The sequence below is a fragment of the Phyllobates terribilis genome, unplaced genomic scaffold (genome assembly GCF_046119375.1).
Source record: "Phyllobates terribilis strain yellow unplaced genomic scaffold, ASM4611937v1 Scaffold_11__3_contigs__length_659146591, whole genome shotgun sequence".
Taxonomy (NCBI): Eukaryota; Metazoa; Chordata; class Amphibia; order Anura; family Dendrobatidae; genus Phyllobates; species Phyllobates terribilis.
In genome coordinates this window covers 414,445,317-414,469,969 of record NW_027362771.1, presented here as the reverse complement: position 1 = coordinate 414,469,969, position 24,653 = coordinate 414,445,317, and the positions used below count along the sequence as shown (strand labels likewise).

At 42.6% G+C, this 24,653-nt stretch overlaps 1 protein-coding gene across 1 annotated transcript in view; it reads right to left on the bottom strand.

The window, feature by feature from the left end:
* Window positions 1-1,731: 1,731 nt before the first annotated feature.
* Window positions 1,732-24,653, bottom strand: part of LOC141165208 (CDC42 small effector protein 2-B) — a 62,853-nt gene continuing 39,931 nt past the window's right edge. Inside the window, exon 5 of the mRNA XM_073650837.1 lies at window positions 1,732-3,165. The gene's annotated coding sequence lies outside the window, so the exon portion shown is untranslated. The remainder of the gene's footprint in view (window positions 3,166-24,653) is intronic.

Here is a 24,653-nt window from a genome sequence, read left to right as displayed (position 1 = left end):
TCTATACATGTTTGGCATCTACGAATTCATAATGACATGGGGAATCATAATGGCATGTCAGTTTGTAGTGAACATGTTAAAAAAAAAGCCCAAAGAAATCAACTGTGGAATTGCACTTTTTTTTGCAATTTCATCGCACTTGGAATTTTTTTTTTGTTTTCCAGTATACGATATGGTAAAACCAATGGTGTCGTTTTAGGCTAAGTGCCCACGTTGTGGAACTGAAGCATATTTTTTACGCTTCTCCCTGGCGGGAAAAGTCGCATGCGGATTTTACATGCGGTTTTCCCGCCAGGTAGAAGCGTTTGTGAGGCGTCTTTGCAGCGTCTTTGCATGCATTTCCGCATGCGGGTTATCAAGCACTTCTCCAAGTGATTTAAGCATCACTTGGAAAAGTGCTTCACAACTTGTTCACACTATATAAATCCATGCAACCGGCATGGATTTATATAGTGTGACCAAGTAATAGTTAAAAAAAAAGAATCAGAATGGTAAAAAATAAAGTTTATACTCACCTTCCGATGCATTCTCTGCCCCGTCCGGAGTCTTGAGCGGCTCACGCTGTTGTGTGCAGGACCTGCGGTGACGTCATTGAGTCATGTGATGGGTCACATGACTCAATGACGTGGCAGGTCCTTCACACAACAGCGCGACGGCGGGAAAACACCGGGAAAACATCAGACGATAAGTATAAACTTTATTTTTTCTTTTTTTTACAGGTTCTTTGGTACCCAGGTCTGGATGAGAGTCTCCTCTCATCCAGACTTGGGTACCATCCGCACATTGATTCCGCTGCGCTTCCGCAAAATTAATGAACATGCTGCGGATTTTTGACCGCAGCATGGGCATTGACATTGCGGAATGCCATTGGGGACCATGGGGTGCGGATATACATGCGTTTTACAAGCGTTTACGCTGCGGAAATTCCGCAGCATATACGCTTGTAATACGCAACGTGGGCACGCAGCCTAAAAGTACAACATGTCCCGCAAAAAATAAGCCCTCACACAGCCATATTGACTAAAAAAAAAAAGTTATGACTCTGGGAAGAAGGGGAGCAAAAAATGAAAACGCAAAAATGGTAAATGGCCCTGGGGTAAGGGGTTAAAAGGGATTTCGTCTGTGTGTGGCTTCACCCTTAGGCCGATTTATAGTTAGTCTGTTTTATTCAGGTAAAAATATATATATATATATATATATATATATATATTTTTCCTCCAGTGTCCTGGATCCATTTTTGTTCCATATGTTAATTTTTGCAGTGCCTGATTTTTTTTCCTCCTACCCATTAAAACAGTCCCTTTAATTTGTAGGACAAGCTGTCAGCACAGAATGACTGTTCCAATCAAGTACAGGCGCTCGTTGAATCATGGAGTGGCCAAACATTTACGTGCACCTTCCCACCTGCTCGTTTTCCCTCCATCTCCGCCTCCCCGTCTTTGATTGAGAGCTTTGGCTTTATAGAGCCAGAGCAGGTTGGAGATGGAGGAGAACCAAGCGCCTGTGCTTGGTTTGAACTGTCATTCTGTGCCGACAGAGTCCCTTTAAACTGTAAAATGCAGACAACATATGCATGACATTCAGAGTACCACAAGGGGCCACAACTGATATTTTAAAAAATAAAAAAAATTGTGTGAAACTAGCATTAGACTGTACATCAGCTGAATGACTTAAAATTTTCTACAAATAGAACACAATAGACAAATAGAATAAAATACATTTTATTTGCCAGTAATTGCATTAGCAGCCAATGTGAATGCTCAATTAATGCACACACAGTGTACATATCAAAAATACAATTAAACTTTAGGGGATTAAACAAAACCAAGTGAACACACATGCTACAGACTATTAAAATACAGACAGTGAAAACAAATAACGCTTGAAAAATAAGCAACTCAGCTAAATGTAATATTTAGAAGAACCAGAGCTCTAATATATATATTTTTAATGAAACACTAATTTCCTATTAATTCTGCACCCTCACGATGTGTGAAAGTTTATTTCTGTTGAAAAATAGAATTCTGTAAAAAAAAAAGAGAAGTGAAAGTTGTTCGAGGAGTATTTAACCTAGTGCAAGTCACAGCTCCTGTTAAAGGCCATTTGCAGCATGATACAAATAGTTAAAATTGCAAAATACTTATAAAAACAAGCAACTTTTCAATTTATTTATTATAAATCCTCTGCTCTCAAGAACAGAGGGATTTTTAATTTTATAGTTTACCGCCTGTTGCCCAAGAAACCGGCCACCGCTGAAATTAATCAGCTCTTGCCAGTCTCCTGGGGAAGGAGCATAGAGTTTACAAGTTGTTGTAAGTGCGGCTCTGAAGCTGGCTGGATCTCTGCATCTGGCCAGCTTCAGGGTCAATCCACTCCTCTGATCAGCCAGGCAAAGCTGCCTCATTTAGCAGAATCTGAAAGTGCACAGGGCAGACCAGCAGCACAATACTGATGACCTGAACTGTCAATCATCAGGACTGCACACCCCCACAAGCAGGTAGCCAGGAGGCAGAGGAGTGGTGAAGAATGAAGAATGATGTTGCAAAAACCTTTTAGTCCTGGGGATTAGTTAGACCCATCACTTCCCAACAGTACCATGCTATGGTCAAAAAAATTGAGGGCGCTAATCCATCAGAACTGCCCAGATTGGTCTTTCCAGTGCTTTGTTGTGTTTAGAATAATAATGATGGGACATTTTTGAGAAAAGGCAGTAGTGATACCATTCTATACTAATCTAACAAAAACAAAAACACTCAATCACAAGTAAAAAAAATATTTCAAAAGTATAGCTTTAATCACACATAAAAAGTGTCCTTTTAGATTATATACCCAATATCGTGACATTTAGAAACATAAAACATCTACAACAGCAGTACAGTATTATGTAGGATTGGCAAGCCATATAGAAGATAAAAGGAACAAAGCATGGAGGAGCAATTACAAGCAACATTCATTTATAACCTCAGGTGCCAAAACAATTAAAACGATATAGAAATAAACTTGGTGGAACGCTTCACATTTTCAGTACATTTCTCTATGAGAAGCCCAAATGATTTCCACTTTGACTTGATAACTGTCTTCTCAGCTATTTTTGAGATTAGTCTTCAGTGAAGTTTGTTTGTGCCATGTGCTGGACGCCCTTCTGATCAAGTCTGCCCTTCTGCCCTGAAACAGATTGGACCACAAATTAGACCCAGATCTCAGACTATGTAGGTCTGCTTTTTGATCAAGTTTCATTATTTGAGAAGTCCTGTGAGGCCACAGCCCCACTATCAGTATTTGGTCAGTATTTTTTCTCAGGAGTGGGTGATAAATGCAGAATTGGTGACTTGTTTCTATTATACCTTTTCTCTGATTGTTCCTCACCTGGTTTTGGCTCCTGAGAAAAATTACTGACCGAATACTGACCAAATACAGATAGTGGGGCCGTGGCCTAAGGTAGTGGATCCACTGAGAAAAAGAAAAGATTTCATCCATTAAAGGTATTCTATATGTCTATTTTTCACATCTGTATGTCTGTTATTTACAGCCACAATTTAATAAATAAAAGCCCCAATACAATTTTCTCTAAGCAATGGAACAATGAATGCCATAAAACCATATGTATAGTGTCAGTATAGCAATATTTTATGTGCCTACGCAGTTATGGTTGAGTCTCAACCAATGCATGCTGTGTTTTATATGTATTTTAGATTTCCCACAGACTTTCAGGGCATGTAGAAAACTGATCATCTGAACTAGCCCAATAACTTAGACATTGTCTGGGCTTTTTTTCCTATTCTGTATGTACCTAGGCTGCAGAATGCTGACAGTTTGTAATCTACCCCATGTCAGCATTCTGCACTGTTGCCTAGATACCACACTTAGGGATGTAACCAGCTCTCTCCTGATTCTGGAGGAGCTGCTCACACCCAGTCTAGAGAGTTTTCCTCTCTGGCAGAGACTGGACATATCACAACACATACCACCCCCAGTCTCAGCCGGAACACAGTATAAGTCAGCAGTAGCAGGACTCCGCTGTACAGTGTCCATTTTAGTACATGATCAGATGTCAAAGTCAAACAACAGAATACTGCCAGTTTGAGGCTAAATACTTTGACGTCTGACGTCAGATTTCAACGTCCGATCTCAGACAAGGTATTTAGCCTCCAACTGGAATTATTCTGATATCTGACTTTGATATCTGATCATGTCCTAAAATGGACACTGTACAGCTGATTGATTAGTTCAATCTCCGCAAAGACTGAAGATCCTGCCAAGACCTAAAGGTCACATGACAACCTCATATGACAGGAAGAAATAAAGAAGCTGCTGCAGAACCCCAGGAAGAAAAAGGCTTTTACATAGGAGAGTATAAAGTGCTTTGTGTATTTATCCATCTATCATCTATATACAGTCATGGCCGAAAGTGTTGGCACCCTTAAAATGTTTCCAGAAAACCAAGTATTTCTCCCAGAAAATTATTGCAATTACATAGGTTTTGTTATACACATGTTTATTTGCTTTGTGTGTACTGGAAAAAAAAAAAAAAAAAAAAGTCATACTGGACATTATTTCACACAAAACCCCAAAGACGGGCCACACAAAATTGTTGGCATCCTCAACTTAATATTTGGATGCACACCTTTTGGCACAAATAACTGCAATCAATCGCTTCCTATAACAATTAACAAGCTTCTTACATCTCTCAACTGGAATTTTGGACCACTCTTCTTTTGCAAACTGCTCCAGGTCTCATATTTGAAGGGTGCCTTCTCCCAACAGCAATTTTAAGATCTCTCCACAGGTGTTCTATGGGATTTAGATACAGGCTCATTGTTGGTCACTTCAGAACTCTCCAGCACTTTGTTTCTCTCCATTTCTGGGTGCTTCTTGAAGAATGTTTGGGGTCATTATCCTGCTGGAAGACCCGTGACCTAGAATGGAAATCCAGCTGACACTGGGCACTACATTGAGACTCAAAATCCTTTGGTAATCTTCAGATTTCATGATGCCTTGCACATAGTCAAGGCACCCAGTGCCAGAGGCAGCAGAACAATCCCAAAACATCTTGAAAACCTCCACAATATCTGGCTGTAGGTACTGTGTTCTTTTCTTTGTTGGTCTCATTCAGTTTTCGGTAAACAGTACAATGATGTGCTTTACAAAAAAGCTCTATCTTTGTCTCATCTGTCCACAAGACACTTTCCCAGAAGGATTTTGGCTTACTCACGCACATTTTGGCAAACTACAGTCTACCTTTTTTATGTCTGTCAGCAATGGGGTCCTCCTGGATCTCTTGCCAGAACGTTTAATTTCATTCTAATGTAGCTCGTGCGCACACTGATGCACCTGGAGCCTACAGGACAGCTTGAATTTCTTTGAAACTTGATTGGAGCTGCTTATCCACCATCAGGAATATCCTGCATTGCAACCTTCATCACTTTTTCTCTGTCGTCCACGTCTAGGGAGATTGGCTACAGTGCCATGGTTTGTAAACTTCTTGATGTTTCTTTGTCCACTGTGAGCAACATAATCAAAATAACCATAAGAAAGAAAAATGAGCTGCACTCACCAGTCCTTAAAAGCAGTATCTTTATTCCATGAGGATAAAAAGTCCGGCAAGCAGGGAGAGCGGGGAAGAAAAAAAACAGACAATAAAGAATAAAGATACTGCTTTTAAGGACTGGTGAGTGCAGCTCATTTTTCTTTCTTATGGTTATTTTGGACTGTTTAAACTTTTTTATGAGCTTTTGCACCTGAAATGTTACCAAGTCCTATTTAGGTGTACATGTTCAGCTTTGCACTGACTATTGCGGCTGCTTGCAGGTGGTGCAGGTTTTTCACTTTCCTTGCTGTAAAACATAATCAAGATGTCTGGAGATGGACTTCTAACCTTGAGAATGTTGATATTTTAAACAATTTTGGTTCTCAAGTCCTCAGACGTCTCCTCTTTCTGTTCTCCATTCTTAGTGTGGCACACGTGTTACTTGCCACAGATGTTTGATCGAGTATCACATGCTTGAAGCAAACTTGTTTACCCACAATTTTGTAAAGGTGATGTGTGACACCTCAGTCGCCCTCCCTGGGATCTTGGGGTACTCGGAGCCGGGTCGGTGTAGGGGTCGCGGGGGATGCATTCGTGGCCTAGACCCGTTCCGTGCCCAGGGCGGTCACACTAAAAATAAATGTGCTTTCAAGTAAGAGTGGTATTTTGACTACGCCACCTGCGGTTTCCGGTGATGGACACCAGCGCTGCTACTGAGGCTGGTGTTACGGGCAGCTAAGATGGGACGGCTCCCCGCAGGCGGAGCAGGCCTCAGGGGAGTGTGAGAAGGAATGGTGGGTGCAGTGCGGCGCAGGAAAATAACAGGCTGAGGCTGTGTGTGAAGTCATCCGGGTCTTTACTCCCTTTCAGATGAACTTTCAGCTGCAAAGCTTCTCTGCTACACACAGCATACTGCGGCCACCGGGAAGGGGGTTCAGCACTTTCCAGGTAGATCAGGAGCACCTGTTGAGACCCCTCTGGTGTGTGTTCCTCTCCTTTGCAAGTTCTCCCACTAAGTCTTCTCCTGACTGTGTGTGGTACGAACATGGTGTAAGGCCGGGTCCCACTGGATAAACGCGGTGTGAGAGATACAGGTGGCGACTCCGCTCCGTCCGTATCCCCCTGGGATCCACTAAGCCTCCGGGCTTTTCTGACTGAGACGTGAAGTAGCAAAGTCAGATGTCGGGGGCCGGTTACCCCTCTTGCAGCAGGAATCCCTCTGGCTGGGCCAGAATAAAGAATACAGGTGGCGACTCCGCTCCGTCCGTATCCCCCTGGGATCCTATCTCCTCCGCTCCCCTCCAAGGCCTTCTTAGGTCAGGACCTTGACCGGGTAGAGACAGTGGTCAACTCTGATCAGCTCCTCGTCTCAAGGCCAGAGTACGAGGACCGCGAACCTTCCGCCAGCTACAGCCTCTTGCTGGACCCCGACAGAAGACCCTCAATCAAAGACCTTGAACTTAAGATGGCCGTAGATTAAATATGAATGAATGTGTTTCCTAAAAGTGTGTCCTCCACCCTCACAAACTACATGGTTCCCCCTATCTTTGGTTCCCCCCATCTCCTCTATCCCGGGCCGGGGCAGCACCCTGGTGCATTTAGGCCCCCTTCAGGACAGGAGTGGTGTAGTGTTGAATGGTGAAGTGGGGTCCTGTAAGATGCTCCATCCTTACCTGGAAGAGGAGATACCACACCTCAATCTGAGGTGCAGTACCTCTGTGGCGACTGAACCCTCAGGGGCGCCACAGTGCCAACAATTTTGTCCGGCCCATATTTGGGTTTTTGAGTGAAATTATGTCCAGTTTGCCTTTTTTTCTCTTTTTTTGTGTTGTTCTAATATACACAAAATAAAAACATGTGTAGAACAAAACATGTGGAATTTCAATAGTTTTCTGGGAGAAATATTTCATTTCGTGGAACAATTTCAACGGTGCAAACACTTTCAGCCATGACTATTTATCCATGCATTATCTACCTATCCATTATCTAACCATCTATTAATCTATTTCCCTATACATCTAAGTATTGTCTATTTATTCATCACATCCTATACATAATTTAGTGTGTCAATGTGTGTGCGCGTGATTGTGAAATATGATTATATGTATATATTTTTTCTCTCTATATACATACAGTACAGACCAAAAGTTTGGACACAACTCATTTAAATATTTTTCTGTATTTTCATGACTTTGAAAATTGTACATTCACACTGAAGGCATCAAAACTATGAATTCACACATGTGGAATTATATACTTAACAAAAAAGTGTGAAACAACTGAAAATATGTCTTATATTCTAGGTTCTTCAAAGTAGCCACCTTTTGCTTTGATGACTGCTTTGCACACTCTTGGCATTCTCTTGAGGAGCTTCAAGAGGTAGTCACCGGAAATGGTTTTCACTTCACAGTGTGCCCTGTCAGGTTTAATAAGTGGGATTTCTTGCCTTATAAATGGGGTTGGGACCATCAGTTGTGTTGTGCAGAAGTCTGGTGGATACACAGCTGATAGTCCTACTGAATAGACTGTTAGAATTTGTATTATGGCAAGAAAAAAGCAGCTAAGTAAAGAAAAACGAGTGGCCATCATTACTTTAAGAAATGAAGGTCAGTCAGTCCGAAAAATTGGGCAAACTTTGAATGTGTCCCCAAGTGCAGTTGCAAAAACCATTAAGCGCTACAAAGAAACTGGCTCACATGAGGACCGCCCCAGGAAAGGAAGACCAAGATTCACCTCTGCTTCTGAGGATAAGTTTATCCAAGTCACCAGCCTCAGAAATCGCAGGTTAACAGCAGCTCAGATTAGAGACCAGGTCAATGCCACACAGAGTTCTAGCAGCAGACACATCACTTCAACAACTGTTAAGAGGAGACTTTGTGCAGCAGGCCTTCATGGTAAAATAGCTGCTAGGAAACCACTGCTAAGGACAGGCAACAAGCAGAAGAGACTTGTTTGGGATAAAGAACACAAGGAATGGACATTAGACCAGTGGAAATCTGTGCTTTGGTCTGATGAGTCCAAATTTGAGATCTTTGGTTCCAACCACCGTGTCTTAGTGCGACGCAGAAAAGGTGAACGGATGGACTCTACATGCCTGGTTTCCACAGTGAAGCATGGAGGAGGAGGTGTGATGGTGTGGGGGTGCTTTGCTGGTGACACTGTTGGGGATTTATTCAAAATTGAAGGCATACTGAACCAGCATGGCTACCACAGCATCTTGCAGCGGCATGCTATTCCATCCGGTTTGCGTTTAGTTGGACCAGCATTTATTTTTCAACAGGACAATGACCCCAAACACACCTCCAGGCTGTGTAAGGGCTATTTGACCAAGGAGAAGAGTGATGGGGTGCTACGCCAGATGACCTGGCCTCCACAGTCACCAGACCTGAACCCAATCGAGATGGTTTGGGGTGAGCTGGACCGCAGAGTGAAGGCAAAAGGGCCAACAAGTGCTAAGCATCTCTGGGAACTCCTTCAAGATTGTTGGAAGACCATTTCCGGTGACTACCTCTTGAAGCTCATCAAGAGAATGCCAAGAGTGTGCAAAGCAGTCATCAAAGCAAAAGGTGGCTACATTGAAGAACCTAGAATATCAGACATATTTTCAGTTATTTCACACTTTTTTGTTAAGTATATAATTCCACACGTGTGAATTCATAGTTTTGATGCCTTCAGTGTGAATGTACAATTTTCATAGTCAAGAAAATACAGAAAAATCTTTAAATGAGAAGGTGTGTCCAAACTGTACATGTATCTATCTATCTAAAAAGAAAGCGCAGCAGCACTCCATTATGGCCAAGATACATAAAGACAATAAAAACATTTGATCTTACTTTCAAAAAATGAAGGTTCTTAGCGCATAAATTGGCCAATTCATGAGTGCCCATCAACCGCTGCAAGGTGACCTCCCGTCTGATGGGTAACTACTCTGCCTACATGCCTCTCTTGGGCTACAAGCCTACAACTTTAGACAAAACGTCACTTCTGGGCTAAAACACCTACAATTTAAATGGGCCGGTAGAATAGAATATACATCACCTGCTGGTTAAATGGGAGGAGTGCAAGGTCAGACAAGAGGCAGTTACAACCTCCTATAGTAATATGTAATAAAAAAACTGACCAGCACATCCTGAGTGTGAACAGGTGCTAGCTGCAGAAACTCTTATTACATATCTATCTATATATACACACACACACACACACATTCTATAGATATCTATCTCTATCTATATATATATGTGTATCTCGATGTGTGTGTATATATCTATCTCTCTCTATAGGTAGATATATACACACACACGCGTGGCTTCTCACAAAATTACAATATCATCAAAAAGTTAATTTATTTCAGTTCTTCAATACAAAAAGGGAAACTCATTACATAGAATCATATTATGGCTTACAGCCAATGAAAACACAAAAGTGTGCAAATTGAAGTGGTCAGTGGGGCGCTAGAAACTGGATAAGCCGCTGGAAAAGGATAAAACAAACCTCTTTATTAAAGTTCTAATGCCCACAACGCGTTTCTGCAGCGGTCTGCTGCCTTCATCAGGTGGAGTTATAGGAAAATGGCAGAAACCGGCACTTTTATACATAAAGCAAAGGAACTCAATGGGAGGTGCCAAGGGAGAATTTGGTACTTAACCCCTTAATCACCATTAAAAAAGACAATTACAATTTAATAACAAAGGGGACTTAAAAAAGCATTACGGGTCAATAACTACACATTATAAACTTACTATGAAGATGCAAGATGCAGACATTAACGGCAATGCTTTAAAAATACATACATATAAAAATGCATATATAAATGAGGGTGAATAAGCATATTACATAAAAATTGGTGAGGCATATCCTGAGTATACCACTCAACCACTTCTTATCCCCCCAAAAATATATAAATATTAATAATTCATCAGCACACATTATCAATCGCTAAATTCAAACCTTCCGGATATAATGTACCCAATTTAAAAATCCAAAAATTCTCTCTTTTCATAAGATAATTAAGCCGATTTGTTACATTATCAGGTACTTGTTCTAAAATCGTGAGTTTCAAGCTGATGGGATCTCTCTGGTGGGCAGTCAGAAAGTGCTTAGAAACACTATGCTGCACATACCCATTCTTAATATTAGAGCGATGTTTATTGAGGCGGGCCTGCATTCTTTGTATAGTTCAGCCCACGTATTGCAAACCACATCCACACTGCAACAAGTAGACCACATAGTCAGAATGACAGTCTACTTTACAGGTGATGGGGAATTGTTCACCAGTGGTTTGCGAGCAGAAGGATACTGCCCCATGATTAATGGTACTACAGCATAAACAGCCAGGAGATCTGCAAGCAAAACAACCTACTCCTTCTTGCCTTCGCCTCCCATATCTCCGCACTGCAGCTGCAGATTTCAATGTCGTGTTACTGGGCGATATAAAGGACCGTAAATTCCGATTCTTCCTATAAACAATCATGGGTTTACATGGCAAATGTTTGGACAAAAGCGGATCCCCCAACAGGACGCACCAATAATGACTTAATAGTTCCTGTATGTACACTCTAGATTTATTGAAATTAGTCACTAAACTCCAATCTTTATATCCTGTATTCGTATGCTCACAGTTAGGGCCAGAAAATCGAGCCAGACATGATTCCTGACTGAACGGCTTAATTCTTTTATGTACATCCCTAATCAATTTCTTAGGAGACCCCTTCCTCAAGAATCTTTTTTCAAGGACATCAGCCTCCTTTTCAAAATCTTCATCCTGCGTACAGTTTTTCCGTATACACCAATACTGGCCATACGGAATGTTCTTAATCCACCTTGGAAGATGGCCACTGTCAAATCTGAGGTAGCTATTCACATCCACGGTTTTGAAATGGGTGGATGTGAGAACCCTCCCCAAATCATCCAATTTCAAAACTAAGTCAAGAAACTGTATGGAGTCACTTGACATGGATACAGTAAACTTAAGACCCCATGGGTTATTATCCAAAATTTCAAAGAAATCCTGGGCTGATTTTTCCGTTCCTTCCCAGATAAAGAACAGATCATCGATGTAACGACGATATAATCGTATATGGCCTTGGGTTAGAGGAGAAGACATGATGAACAAAGATTCAAAGCGTCCCATGAAGATATTTGCGTAGCTGGGAGCTACCCTCGTCCCCTTTACACAGCCCTTTATTTGCTTATAAAAATTATCTTCGAATGAGAACACATTCTTATTTAATATGAATTCTATTGATTTCAAAATAAACTTTTTGAAAAAGGGGGATACTACCATCTTCCATTAAGTAATGGCGCACCGCTTCTATACAGAGTTCGTGGGAGATATTACTGTAAAGAGCTGCAACGTCTGCTGTGATAAGGATACAGTTCTTCACAGACGGCAAACTTCTAACTGTGGCAATTAAAGTTGAGGAGTCTTTAAGATAGGACCCCAATTCACATACATATTTCTGAAGAAACAAGTCGATGAAGTGTGATAGATTGGATGTAATTGAATTTATCCCGGATATGATGAGGAAAGATTACAAGAATCCTTGTGTAATTTAGGTAAAAAATAAAAAATGGGGGTCCGGTAACTTGAGGTATCCAAGAACCTTTTTTCATTCTTATTCAGAATGCCCTTTTCATAACCTTCCTTAATCAAATAATTATAATTACCAAAGATGGAGATAGAAGGATCAATGTCCAATTTATGGTAGTATTGGTCGTCACTAAGTATCCTAAGACCCTCACACAAGTACCAGGATCTGTCCATAATCACGACTCCTCCTCCTTTATCAGCACTTTTTATTATAATGTCATTATTGTTCTTCAAAGTCTGCATTGCTTCCCTTTCACTTTTCATCAAATTGTCTGGTTTCCTATGCCGCTCAATCGAGCATAGATCTCTGAGGACCAATTGTTGGAAAGATTCTATATGTGCACCCTTGTGGTGCATCGAGTAAAACTTATTAGAGCCTCCCTGGACCGCCATATGCTTATATTGATCAGTAGGGATGGTTACCGCATCAGGTGAATTGGAAAAACCTATGGAAGCATTGGGAGCTGGTAATTTCTTGCCACGTTCCTCTATTAAAAAATGTCGCTTAATAGTCAATTTACGAAAGAATTCGTTCAGATCTAAGAAAAGATCAAAACTGTTTAATTCAGCATCTGGACAAAATGATAATCCTTTAGCCAATAAGGAAGTTTCACCTTCTGTAAGCATGTGACTAGAAAGATTAAATATACCACAGGATCTTAAATCACTAGTCTCCGAAATTTGTGAGCTGGATGCTACCTCACCTATACCTTTGTTTTCTTGGCGATTAGGGATTCCGAGGTCACGGCTATTACCCGAGATCCCTCTACCTCCTCTACATCCACGTGTCCTTTTTTTCTTTTCGGGTGGCGCCCTGGTGCCACTTGAAAAAACCGAGTGATTTTTGAATCTTTCATTGTTATTGGTGGCTTAAATGGGCCAAATAATGGTGTAGATCTCATTGCTATGTTAGCCGTATCTAACATGGGCGCAGTTAGAAACAAGGCAGAATTTTTTACCTCTAATGCTGGCGAGTCCATGGTGCATGTGATATCCACAATGGGTTCGACCAAATTAGTATTATTATCTCCTGATTCAAATAATTCCTGACTCTGGTCCTATTAACGTCTTGCGAGGTCGGGTGAATTGTGAGACATGAGGAAGCATCCACAGTGTTCGTATTACTAAATGAACATTCGTGACCTGATGCCAACCCAGCACCCTGATTAGTTAAAGGTATAATGTTGGGGAAGGAGGTAATGGAACTACTCGTACATGACATAATGATGGGTTCCATTGTGTTATGTGCAACTTCAGGTGTGTTGTTAAGCATAACCATGGAATTATTAATATCAGAGGCAGTGATTTTTCCTTTGTCACTGACATTACATGCAGCAATAGTGCCCTGTGACTCCGGTATTATTGACCCTATGGGGAGCACGGACACATTGTCCAACCACATGGAATTCCCCAAACCATCATTACAGCCAAAATCCAAGGGTGGAACAAGCTGATTTGATAATGCTGCAGTCTGCGTAATGCCATCACCGCCTTGCATCTTATGCTGATTTAATGGTGCACCTGATGAAATGGAGAATACAGCTGTTTTGGGTACACTTCTATTCTTTCCTAGCAAGGTATTCTTATGCTTCTCGTAATTATCCCTTTGCTCTTTAGTCTTTAAGATTCTAGACGGACCAGTAGTGGGTATTTTTGCCTGCTGTGCTACCATTATACTTGTAGTGTCACCTTCACCTACAGTGTTACGTGTTTGGGAAGAGATCCCAGGCTGAGGAAGCGCGGAGCTTTCCATTTTATCTCTTAAATATTTATTCCCTTTTTTCTTCACAATGTCCCCTTCAAACTTCAATAATCTACTTTTAAGAACGGGATCAAATTCCTGGAAGTCCCTATGACAGGAGCATAGTTCCAAATTATTCCTTAAATCACCCATCTCGCCCATAGCCTTATCCACCAGGGTTGTTCTTTTTCTAATGAGGAGCTCCATAAGATTCATGGAGCAATCAGTGAGACATTCATCCCAATGTTTAGTGAACTCAACGTCCTGGGGAAAAGAGGATGATACTTTCACCCTTAAACATCTGGGCGTGATTCTATTAAGCACATATTGTTTGAGAAACAGTATATCCAATTTATTAACAATCTCGATCTTGGATCTGTTTTCAAACTCCAAAAATAGATCGTACATGCGTTTCTTATCTGATTCGCTCAAGGTATCCCGATGTGTGGTGCAGATCCCCTCCACATGGGGGCTATTAGGGGTGTGAATAGCTTCCAAGATGAGCCTCTCTCTCCTGGACTCCCCATGGGACAAGTAGTCCATATTGACTGTGTGAGTGTAAATGGAACTACAACAAAATATATATTATAGGGTGGACGTATGACTATATATAGAACAAGGACCTGTTACGGCTAAGACAAATAAAAAACAATTCTGAAACAAAGAAATGGAAAAAATCCACTAAATTATTAAAATGTACATGGGATGCACAGATAACAATAGATTGCTACTATTACATGTCCATGTAACTTGCAGACGTGATAATATAGAGAATGAGAACCTGTTATAGCTAAGGCAGATAAAAAAAAAAAAATGGAAAAAATCCCACTAAATGATTATAATGTACATGAGATGCACAAAAGACATTGAATTGCTAATGTTACATATCCATATGACTTGCAGAGTACCAAATTCTCCCTTGGCACCTCCCATTGAGTTACTTTGCTTTATGTATAAAAGTGCCTGTTTCTGCCATTTTCCCATAACTCCACCTGATGAAGGCAGCAGACCGCTGCAGAAACGCGTTGTGGGCATTAGAACTTCAATAAAGAGGTTTGTTTTATCCTTTTCCAGCAGCTTATCCAGTTTCTAGCGCCCCACTGACCACTTCAATTTGCATACTGTTCACTTTTCCCTTGGGAGTTGTGGCTGGAGGCTGCAGAGAACTGGATACAATTTCAGCTGCAGGACCTGTAGGACCTGCGATGATGTCATCACCCATGTGACCCCACCCGGAATCACATGATTGAAAGCTCCATCTGCTAATCCAGAGGAGACACTGAAGGCATCGTGGCAGCGCTATCAGCGCCAGTAGCTGTTTAACCTGGGTTGTGCGGTCTGCACAACCCACTCAAGTGAGCAGACCACTGTATCTGCACGTATATTCTACTTCCCTACAGGTTCACACAAGCATTGCGCTTTTCCACCCCACCCCCTTTTTTGTCTTTAATGAAAACACAAAAGTCATTCTCTCAGTAAATTAGATTAACAAAAAAACACCTGCAAAGGCTTCCTATGCATTTAAAAAGGTCCCTTAGTCTGTTTCAGTAGGCTCCACAATCACGGGGAAAACTGCTGACTAGACAGATGTCCAGAAGGCAGTCATTGACACACTGCACCAGGAGGGTAAGCCACAAAAGGTCATTGTTAAAGAAGCTGGCTGTTCACAGAGTGCTGTATCCAAGCATATTAATGGAGAGTTGAGTGGAAGGAAAAAGTGTGGTAGAAGAAGCAACCGGAATAATCGCAGCCTTGAAAGGATTAAGAAAAGGCCATTCAAAAATTTGGGGGAGATTCACAAGGCGTGGACTGCTGCTGGAGTCATTGCTTCAAGAGCCACCACACACAGACATATCCAGGACATGGGCTACAAGTGTCACATTCCTCGTGTCAAGCCATTCATGACCAATAGACAAAAAGTGTCTTGCCTGGGCCAAGAAGAAAAAGACCTGGACTGTTACTCAGTGGTCCAAGGTGTTGTTTTCAGATGAAAGTAAAATTTGCATTTCATTTGGAAATCAAGGTCCCACAGTCTGGAAGAAGAGTGGAGAGGCCACAATCCAAGCTGCTTGAGGTCTAGTGTGAAGTTTCCACAATCAGTGATGGTTTGGAGAGCCATGTCATCTGCTGGTGTAGGTCCACTGTGTTTTATCAAGATCCAAGTCAGCGCGGCCGTCTACCAGGAAATTTTAGAGCACTTCATGCTTCCCTCGGCCGACAAGCTTTTTGGAGATGGAAATGTCATTCTCCAGCAGGACTTGGCACCTGTCCACACTGCCAAAAGTACCAATACCTGGTTTAAAAACAACAGTATCACTGTGCTTGATTGGCCAGCAAACTCGCCTGACCTTAACCCCATAGAGAATCTATGGAGTATTATCAAGAGGAAGATGAGAGACATCAGACCCAACAATGCAGACGAGCTGAAGGCTGCTATCAAAGCAACCTGGGCTTCCATAACACCTCAGCAGTGCCACAGGCTGATCACCTCCATGCCACGCCGCATTGATGCAGTAATTGATGCAAAAGGAGCCACGACCAAGTATTGAGTGCATTTACTGAACATACATTTCAGTAGGCCAACATTTCGGATTTTAAAAACATTTTTCAAGCTGTTATAAAGTATTCTAATTTACTGAGATAATGACTTTTGTCTTTTCATTGGCTGTAAGCCATAATCATCAACATTAACAGAAATAAACCACTCTGATTATTATGAGAGAGTCATTACAATAGGCAGTCAGGATAAAGAAGATACCAGCTAAATTTCAATTAAAAAGATGTATACTTTATTTCATGAATTTTAAAATGAATTAAAAAGACAGGTTAACAACCTCTATAAGAGAAGAACACATACAACAAAAAGGAGAAAAAATAACCTCATGCAAGGCCAGGCAAGTCACTCAGTTATTGACAAAAGGTATAAAGGCTATTACTCAGTATTGTTCTATAATATATTGCTATATACCTATACCATATACCACATGATAAAGTTCATGAGTCAACAACAAGATAATATAGGGGAATCAAAAATCCCAAGCAAGTAAATATACTCTGAAAAAAATCCTCTATATCCCATGTAAGGTGCGAGTGCTTAGTGCAAAAGGTTAGTGATCATACAATGATCAGGTAAAACAGGCTTATAAACCGTGGTAAACTGTAGGGAGATACATAATGTAATAATGGTAAAGTTACCTATTACAACAGCTGCCACCAGAATGTGGTGTCCTCCTCACTCCAACGCTTCAGAGGAAGCTGACGCCCCCAGAAGAATCGCTGGCGAAACGGTGTTTCGGTGGGGAGGACACAACATTTTGGTGGCAGCTTACAGCTTACCACAGTTTATAGGCCTGTTTTATCTGATCATTGTATGATCACTAAGCACTCGCACCTTAAATGGAATACATAGAGGATTTTTTTCAGTGTACATTTACTTGTTTGGGATTTTTGATTCCCCTATATTATCTTATTGTTGACTCATGAACTTTATCATCATGTGGTATATGGTATAGGTATATAGCAATATACACTGCTCAAAAAAATAAAGGGAACACTCAAATAAAACATCCTAGATCTGAATGAATGAAATATTCTCATTGAATACTTTGTTCTGTACAAAGTTGAATGTGCTGACAACAAAATCACACAAAAATCATCAATGGAAATAAAATTTATTAACCAATGGAGGCCTGGATTTGGAGTCACCCCAAAAATTAAAGTGGAAAAACAAACACACTACAGGCTGATCCAACTTTGATGTAATGCCCTTAAAACAAGTCAAAATGAGGCTCAGTATTGTGTGTGGCCTCCACGTGCTTGTATGACCTCCCTACAACGCCTGGGCATGCTCCTGATGAGGTTGCGGATGGTCTCCTGTGGGATATCCTCCCAGACCTGGACTAAAGCATCCGCCAACTCCTGGACAGTCTGTGGGCCCTCCAAAGAAATTCCACTGCACACCATTACTGACCCACTTCCAAACCGGTCATGCTGAAGGATGTTGCAGGCAGCAGATCACTCTCCATGGCGTCTCCAGACTCTGTCACGTCTGTCACATGTGCTCAGTGTGAACCTGCTTTCATCTGTGAAGAGCACAGGGCGCCAGTGGCGACTTTGCCAATCCTGGTGTTCTGTGGCAAATGTAAAGAGTCCTGCACGGTGTTGGGCTGTGAGCACAACCCCCCATCTGTGGTCGTCGGGCCCTCATACCAGCCTCATGGAGTCTGTTTCAAACAGTTTGTGCAGACACATGCACATTTGTGGCATGCTGGAGGTCATTTTGCAGGGCTCTGGCCTCCTGTTCCTCCTTGCACAAAGGCAGAGGTCCTGCTGCTGGGTTGTTGCCCTCCTATGGCCCCCTCCATGTCTCCTGGTGTATTGGCCTGTCTCCTGGTAGCGCCTCCGGCCTCTGGACACTACGCTGACAGACACATCAAACCTTCTTGTCACAGCTCACATTGATGTGCCATCCTGGATGAGCTGCACTACCTGAGCAACTTCTGTGGGTTGTCGAGTCCATCTCATGCTACCACGAGTGTGAAAGCACAACCAACATTCAAAAGTGACCAAAACATCAGCCAGAAAGCATTGGTACTGAGATGTGGTCTGTGGTCCCCACCTGCAGAACCACTCCTTTATTGAGGGTGTCTTGATAATTGCCAATAATTTCCATCTATTGTCTATTCCATTTACACAACAGCATGTGAAATTGATGGTCAATCAGTGTTGCTTCCTATGTGGACAGTTTGATTTCACAGAAGTTTGATTTACTTGGAGTTATATTGTTTAAGTGTTCCCTTTATATTTTTTGAGCAGTGTATTATAGAACAATATTGAGTAATACCCTTTATACCTTTTGTCAATAACAGAGTGACTTACCTGGCTTTGTATGGGGTTATTTTTCCCCTTTTTGCTGTACATGTGCCTCTCTTATAGGAGGTTGTTACCCTGTCTTTTTAATTTATTGTAAAATTCATTAAATAAAGTACACCTCTTTTTAATTTAAATTTAGCTGGTATCTTCTTTATCCTGATTCCAGATATGAATTCACTAGGCATTTTGGTTGTACAATGTATTGGCCCTTGTCATTCGTGCAGCTAGAAAACAAATAGAGGTCTCCGTGAGTTTCGCATGGACACACGATTAGGTTATAATGGGTGCGTGTGGGATCCGTGAAAAAAAAATGGATACCAAACGTACTGGAAACACAGACGTGTGAAGGAGGCCTTATATATAGCTGTCATTTACATGTTTGTAATTCTGCACGTTCACACTGACATGCGGAGTCCTAAAGGTGTGCAATATGTGCTTTGTTGGGATTTCCCTTTACTTGCTGATTCGAGCTGTGGTCATGTGATTGCTCACATGCGATTTGCAGACTTGTGATCATGTGACGACTGACGTTCCTCCTGCTTCTCTAATTGTTCTAATTTTCAATTAGGGAATACATGTCAGCTAGGGGAGCAAAGTAGGGAGGAGCCGCAGGGGACCGCACTCAAGCTAGTTCTGATAGTCGCCGGATGAATATTACATGTATGTTTTATCTGATAAATGGGAGCTGCAGAGTAAAACATACACGACTGCAATAATAGAGCCAACGTCTTAGGCTATGTGCACATGAAGCGATTTTAATGCATTTTTGCAGCGTATTTTCGCTTGTAATAAGTCTGCCATTTACTGCAATGCAAATCCGCATGTGCTGTGCACATCATGCGGAAATTTCCGCTGCGATTTCGCATTGCGGTAAAAAACGCAGCAAGACCAATTCTAGTGCGATTCCGCTGCAAAATCGCCGCCATTGACTTGCATTGGATCGCATAAGATCCGCATGACTACATTTAGTCATGCAGATCTTATGCGATTAATGCGCGAACGGTACCCGGGTCTGGAGAAGAGGAGACTCTCCTCCAGACCTGGGTACCATAGTACCTGTAAATAAATAAAAAAATAACCTTATACTCACCTTCTGATGGCCCCCGCTCTGCTCCCGGCGTCGCTGCTGGCTCAGTGGCGGGTACCGATGATGTGAAAGGACCTTCCATGACATCAGCAGTCACGTGACCTGTCACATGACCGCTGACATCATGGAAGGTCCTTTTACATTACAGTTACCCGCCACTGAGCCAGCAGCGAAAAAACACATGCTAAACGCATGCTAAAAACGCTTGACAAACGCTTGTCCCTGGCAGAAAAAAAAGCATGTAAAATCCGCATGCGTTTTTTCTGCCAGGGAGATGCAGAAACGCTCAGGAAAAATCCGGAGCATTTCTGTATCGTGGGCACATAGCCTAAATGTAATCTGGAACTACTGTTGAGGCACAGTGGAAAACTCAGAAGGGAAGGAGCGCCATATTATAGTGCAAATTTTTCTGTTATAGTTTGCGGGTGCCATGACCCACTGGGAGAGTGGACTTTGAGGGGCCTATATATTAGAAATTCCCCAAATGTGATACCATTTTAAAAACCGCACCCCTCAAATACCTTAAAACTGTTGTTTGGGGGGGGGGGGGGGGGTTTAACCCTTTAGTTGCTACACAGGAATTAGTGCAAAGTGGGATGAAATAATTTTTAATTTATTCTTTCTTCACTGCCCAATGGTATAATTTTCTGTGAGGCACATGTGGTGTCAACATTCTCACTGCACGCCTAGATGAATTCATTGAGAGGTGTAGTTTCTAAAATGACATCACTTATGGGGGGGTTCTGCTGTTCTGACACCTCAGGGGCTCTGGCAATGTGACATGGAACCCTGAAAGCATTCCAGCAAAATCTGAACTCCAATATGGCTCTTCTCAGTTGTGCACTGTGCCTCAAAAGTAGTTTTCGACCACACATGGGGTATCTGGGTACTCAGGAGAAATTGCACAAGTTTTATTTTCCATTTCTCCTATCCTTATGAAAATGAACAATTTGGGGCTAAAACCCACTAAATTACTTACCGGTAATGTGTTTTTCCTGAACCCATGACAGCACCTACAACGAGAGAGGGGATCCGCCCTTCCAGGACAGGAAACCTACAGAATAAAAGGGCGGCGACTCTCCACCACCTCAGTTGTTTACAGAGCATGAGAGGACACTACTTAATAGTTATATATCCCATGATTTTTCCTTCTACACACCACGTGAATCAAACACCATGAAGGAAAAGAAGTGATCAACTTCTACCAGTGATGGGAGGGAATATAAGGGTGCTGTCATGGGTTCAGGAAAGCCTTAGTTACTTACCGGTAACGGGATTTTTCGGAGCCCATGACAGCATCACGTGAGAGAGAGGATCCGCCCATCAAGGACAGGAAACCTACAGGTTAAAAAGGGGGGCCCTCTCTTCCCGCCTCAGTTTAGTTAACAGAGCATGAGAGTACCGCCACGGTTAGTTATAACAAAATATAAATCACATTAAGTACATTACTTTTCATCAATTTCCCGCAAGGGTGCACAAAAAGAAGTCAAATCTACAGGAGTGCACAACACCAGTGAAGGGAGGGAATATAAAGGTGCTGTCATGGGCTCCGAAAAATCCCGTTACCGGTAAGTAACTAAGGCTTTATTCGGTCGCCCATGACAGCACCACGTGAGAGAATTACAGAGACGAAGGAAATTAGGGAGGGACCACAGCTTGAAGCACCCTTCTCCCAAAAGTGAGATCGGCAGAGCCACCCAGATCCAATCTATAGTGCCTATAGAAAGTAGAGGGAGAAGACCAAGTGGCAGCCTTACAAATTTCCTCAATGGAAAGCCCTGTCTTCTCCGCCCAGGAGGATGAGTATCACTCTGGCCCGGTCTGCCCTGATCTTTCTTATCACTGCTGGGAGCAGGATCATGGGAGGGAAGGCATATGCCAGAGGAAATCTCCAGGGAACCATGAAGGCGTCCACTGCCAGGGGTCCTTCTCTGGGGTCTAAGGAACAAAAATGTTCCACTTTCCAATTGGCTCTTGTTGCGAATAAGTCCACAGCCGGAAGGCCCCACATTTCTACGATTCTGGAGAATATTTGCGTATTTAGGGACCACTCTCCCTCTTTTACAGAAGTACGGCTGAGGAAATCCGCTGTGATGTTTTCCTTGCCTTTTAGATGAGTAGCCGAAAGAGAGAGACAGTGATCTTCGGCTTTCAGCAGAAGTGCGTTCGCTACCCTCATCAAGTTTCTTGAGCGGGTTCCCCCTTGGTGGTTTATGTAAGCTACCGTGACTTGATTGTCCGAGAGTACACGGACATGCTGGTCCTGAAAATATATAAGGAACTTGTTGAACGCATGCTGCACCGCCAGAAGCTCCTTAACATTTGATGACAACTGTTGCTCACTGCTTGACCAGGTTCCCTGCACTAATTTCCCTTCAAAGTGAGCTCCCCAACCTGTAGCACTTGCATCAGTGGACAAGACTGCAGTTGGACTACATTCCCAGGGAACCCCTTTAGCAAGATTGTCTTGTCGTAACCACCAACGAAGGGACCATATGGCACGAGGACCTAGCGTAAACTTACGGTCTAGATGCCCCTCTAAAGCTGCGTTATTGTACAACACATCCCACTGAAAGGCACTTGAATGCAATTGTGACCAACGAACCGCAGGAAAAGTGGAGGTGAAGGTTCCCAATAGTGACATGGCCTTACAGAGTGACATAGAAGGTTTACGTATACATTGTTCTACCAACTCCCGGATTCTATCAATTTTCTCTTCTGGAAGACAACATAGCTGTTTCCTGGAATCTAATATGACCCCCAGATATTGTTGTACCTTGAGTGGAGATAGTCTAGACTTTTCTAAATTTAGAAACCACCCCAAACTCTTTAAGACCGACATGGTCTCCTGCAGGTGGGTCTCGCAGTGAACCAACGAATTCCCCACTATCAGGAGATCATCCAGGTAAGGGATAATTAGAATGTCCCTTTCTCTTATATGGGCAATAACTTCCGCCATTACTTTAGTAAAAACCCGTGGGGCTACAGCTAAACCGAAGGGGAGTGCAGTGTATTGGAAGTGTTTAATCACCCCATCTATTTCAATGGCCAGCCTCAAGTATTTCTGGTAATCACTATGAATTGGGATATGGTAATACGCATCTTTGAGATCGAGCACTACCATATAGCAGTGGGGAAAAAGTAACTTTATTACGGATTTTAAAGACTCCATTTTAAAGGTGTGTATTTTAAGGAAATTATTCAGGGATTTCAGATTTATAATTGTCCTGAAACTTCCATCCAGTTTCGGAATCAAGAAGAGCGGGGAGTAGAAACAGAGACCCTTTTCAGCCTCCGGAACCTCAATCAGGACGTGCTTTCTTATTAGGGTTTGTACTTCCGAAACGAGGGCAGCCTGGCGTTCTGGGGAAGAACTGGAGGGAACAACCATGAACCTTTTGTGAGGCAATGCTTTAAATTGAAATTTAAGACCATACTTAATCAGGCTTAAAATCCAATGGCTATGAGAAATCTGTTCCCAAGCTGGGACAAATAATGACAATCTCCCTCCCACCTGGGCTGATTGTGTATCCCCCCTGGCTTCTGCTCAATTTTTGGAGATGGACCAAAGAGTAGACCTCTACCTTTTCGACCTCTTTCATCAGACTTGTCTTGCTCCCTGAAATATCTCTTCCGGAAAAATTTCCTCTTCCGGAACGATCTCTTAAAGGAGGGTAGAGGTACTGATGGAAACCCCTTCTTAGGGTCCCCCGCTTTCTCCAATAAGTCGTCCATGGTTTGACCAAAGAGGTATTCCCCTTCACACGGGATTGTACACAGTCTGGACTTAGTCTGTAAATCCCCTGGCCAGCTTTTAATCCACAAGGCTCGCCGAGCCGCATTTGACAGTGATGCTGACTTTGCTGCCAACCTCACCGAGTCCACAGATGCATCAGCAAGAAAAGCTGCCGCCCCCTGAACCAGTGGAAGGGAAGAAATAATGTCTTTCCTAGAAGTCCCATCCTTCAACTGACTGTCTAGCTGTTCAAGCCACACCATCAGGGCTCTGGACGTACAGGTAGCTGCTACTGTTGGTCTCAGTGCTCCCGCAGCTGTCTCCCATGCCCCTTTCAGGAAAGTATCAGCCCGTCAGTCTAGGGGATCTCTCAATGCACCCATATCATCGAACGGGAGGGAAGTTCTTTTTGCTGCTTTGGTAACAGCAACATCCAGCTTGGGTGCTTTTAACCAGGAGGAACACATAGCATCCTCAAACAGATATTTCCTTTTAAAGGATGGAGGAACACTACCCTTCTTGTCAGGCTTCCTCCACTCCTTATCAATGAGGTCTTTCACCTTTGAATTTACTGGAAAGACCCTTCTCTTCTTTAGCCCCAGACCACCAAACATAACATCCTCAGCTGACTTCTCTACCCTCGAGTCCACTATCCCCATTGTAGATCGGACGGCTTTTACTAGGGCATCGACCTCCTTCAGGGGGAAGCACTGTCTATCTGGCTCACTATCAGAGGAAGAGAAGGCGGAGGAGGAAGCGACCGTTAGCTCAGAGTCTGAATCCAGCTGGGTTTCTTGAGGAATATGCCCAGACTCTGAACCTTGCAATGCTTTGCCTATTTCTTCCCTTATTAAAGTTCTTAGGCCTAGGGAAAAATCTGGGGTCTCCTCCGATATCATTTTGCTGATACAAAGCTGGCATAACCTCTTGCTATATGAATCAGGGAGTGGACAGCTGCATAAGGCACACTCTCTGTGCTTGGACTTCTAGGAACATTTCTTGCTCTAAAAGATAGTCATAGATAGAAAGAAGGAGGAAACATTAGTAGAACATTCACGAAGATTCCACTCACCCCACAGAACCTTCGGTACCGTAGAAGCA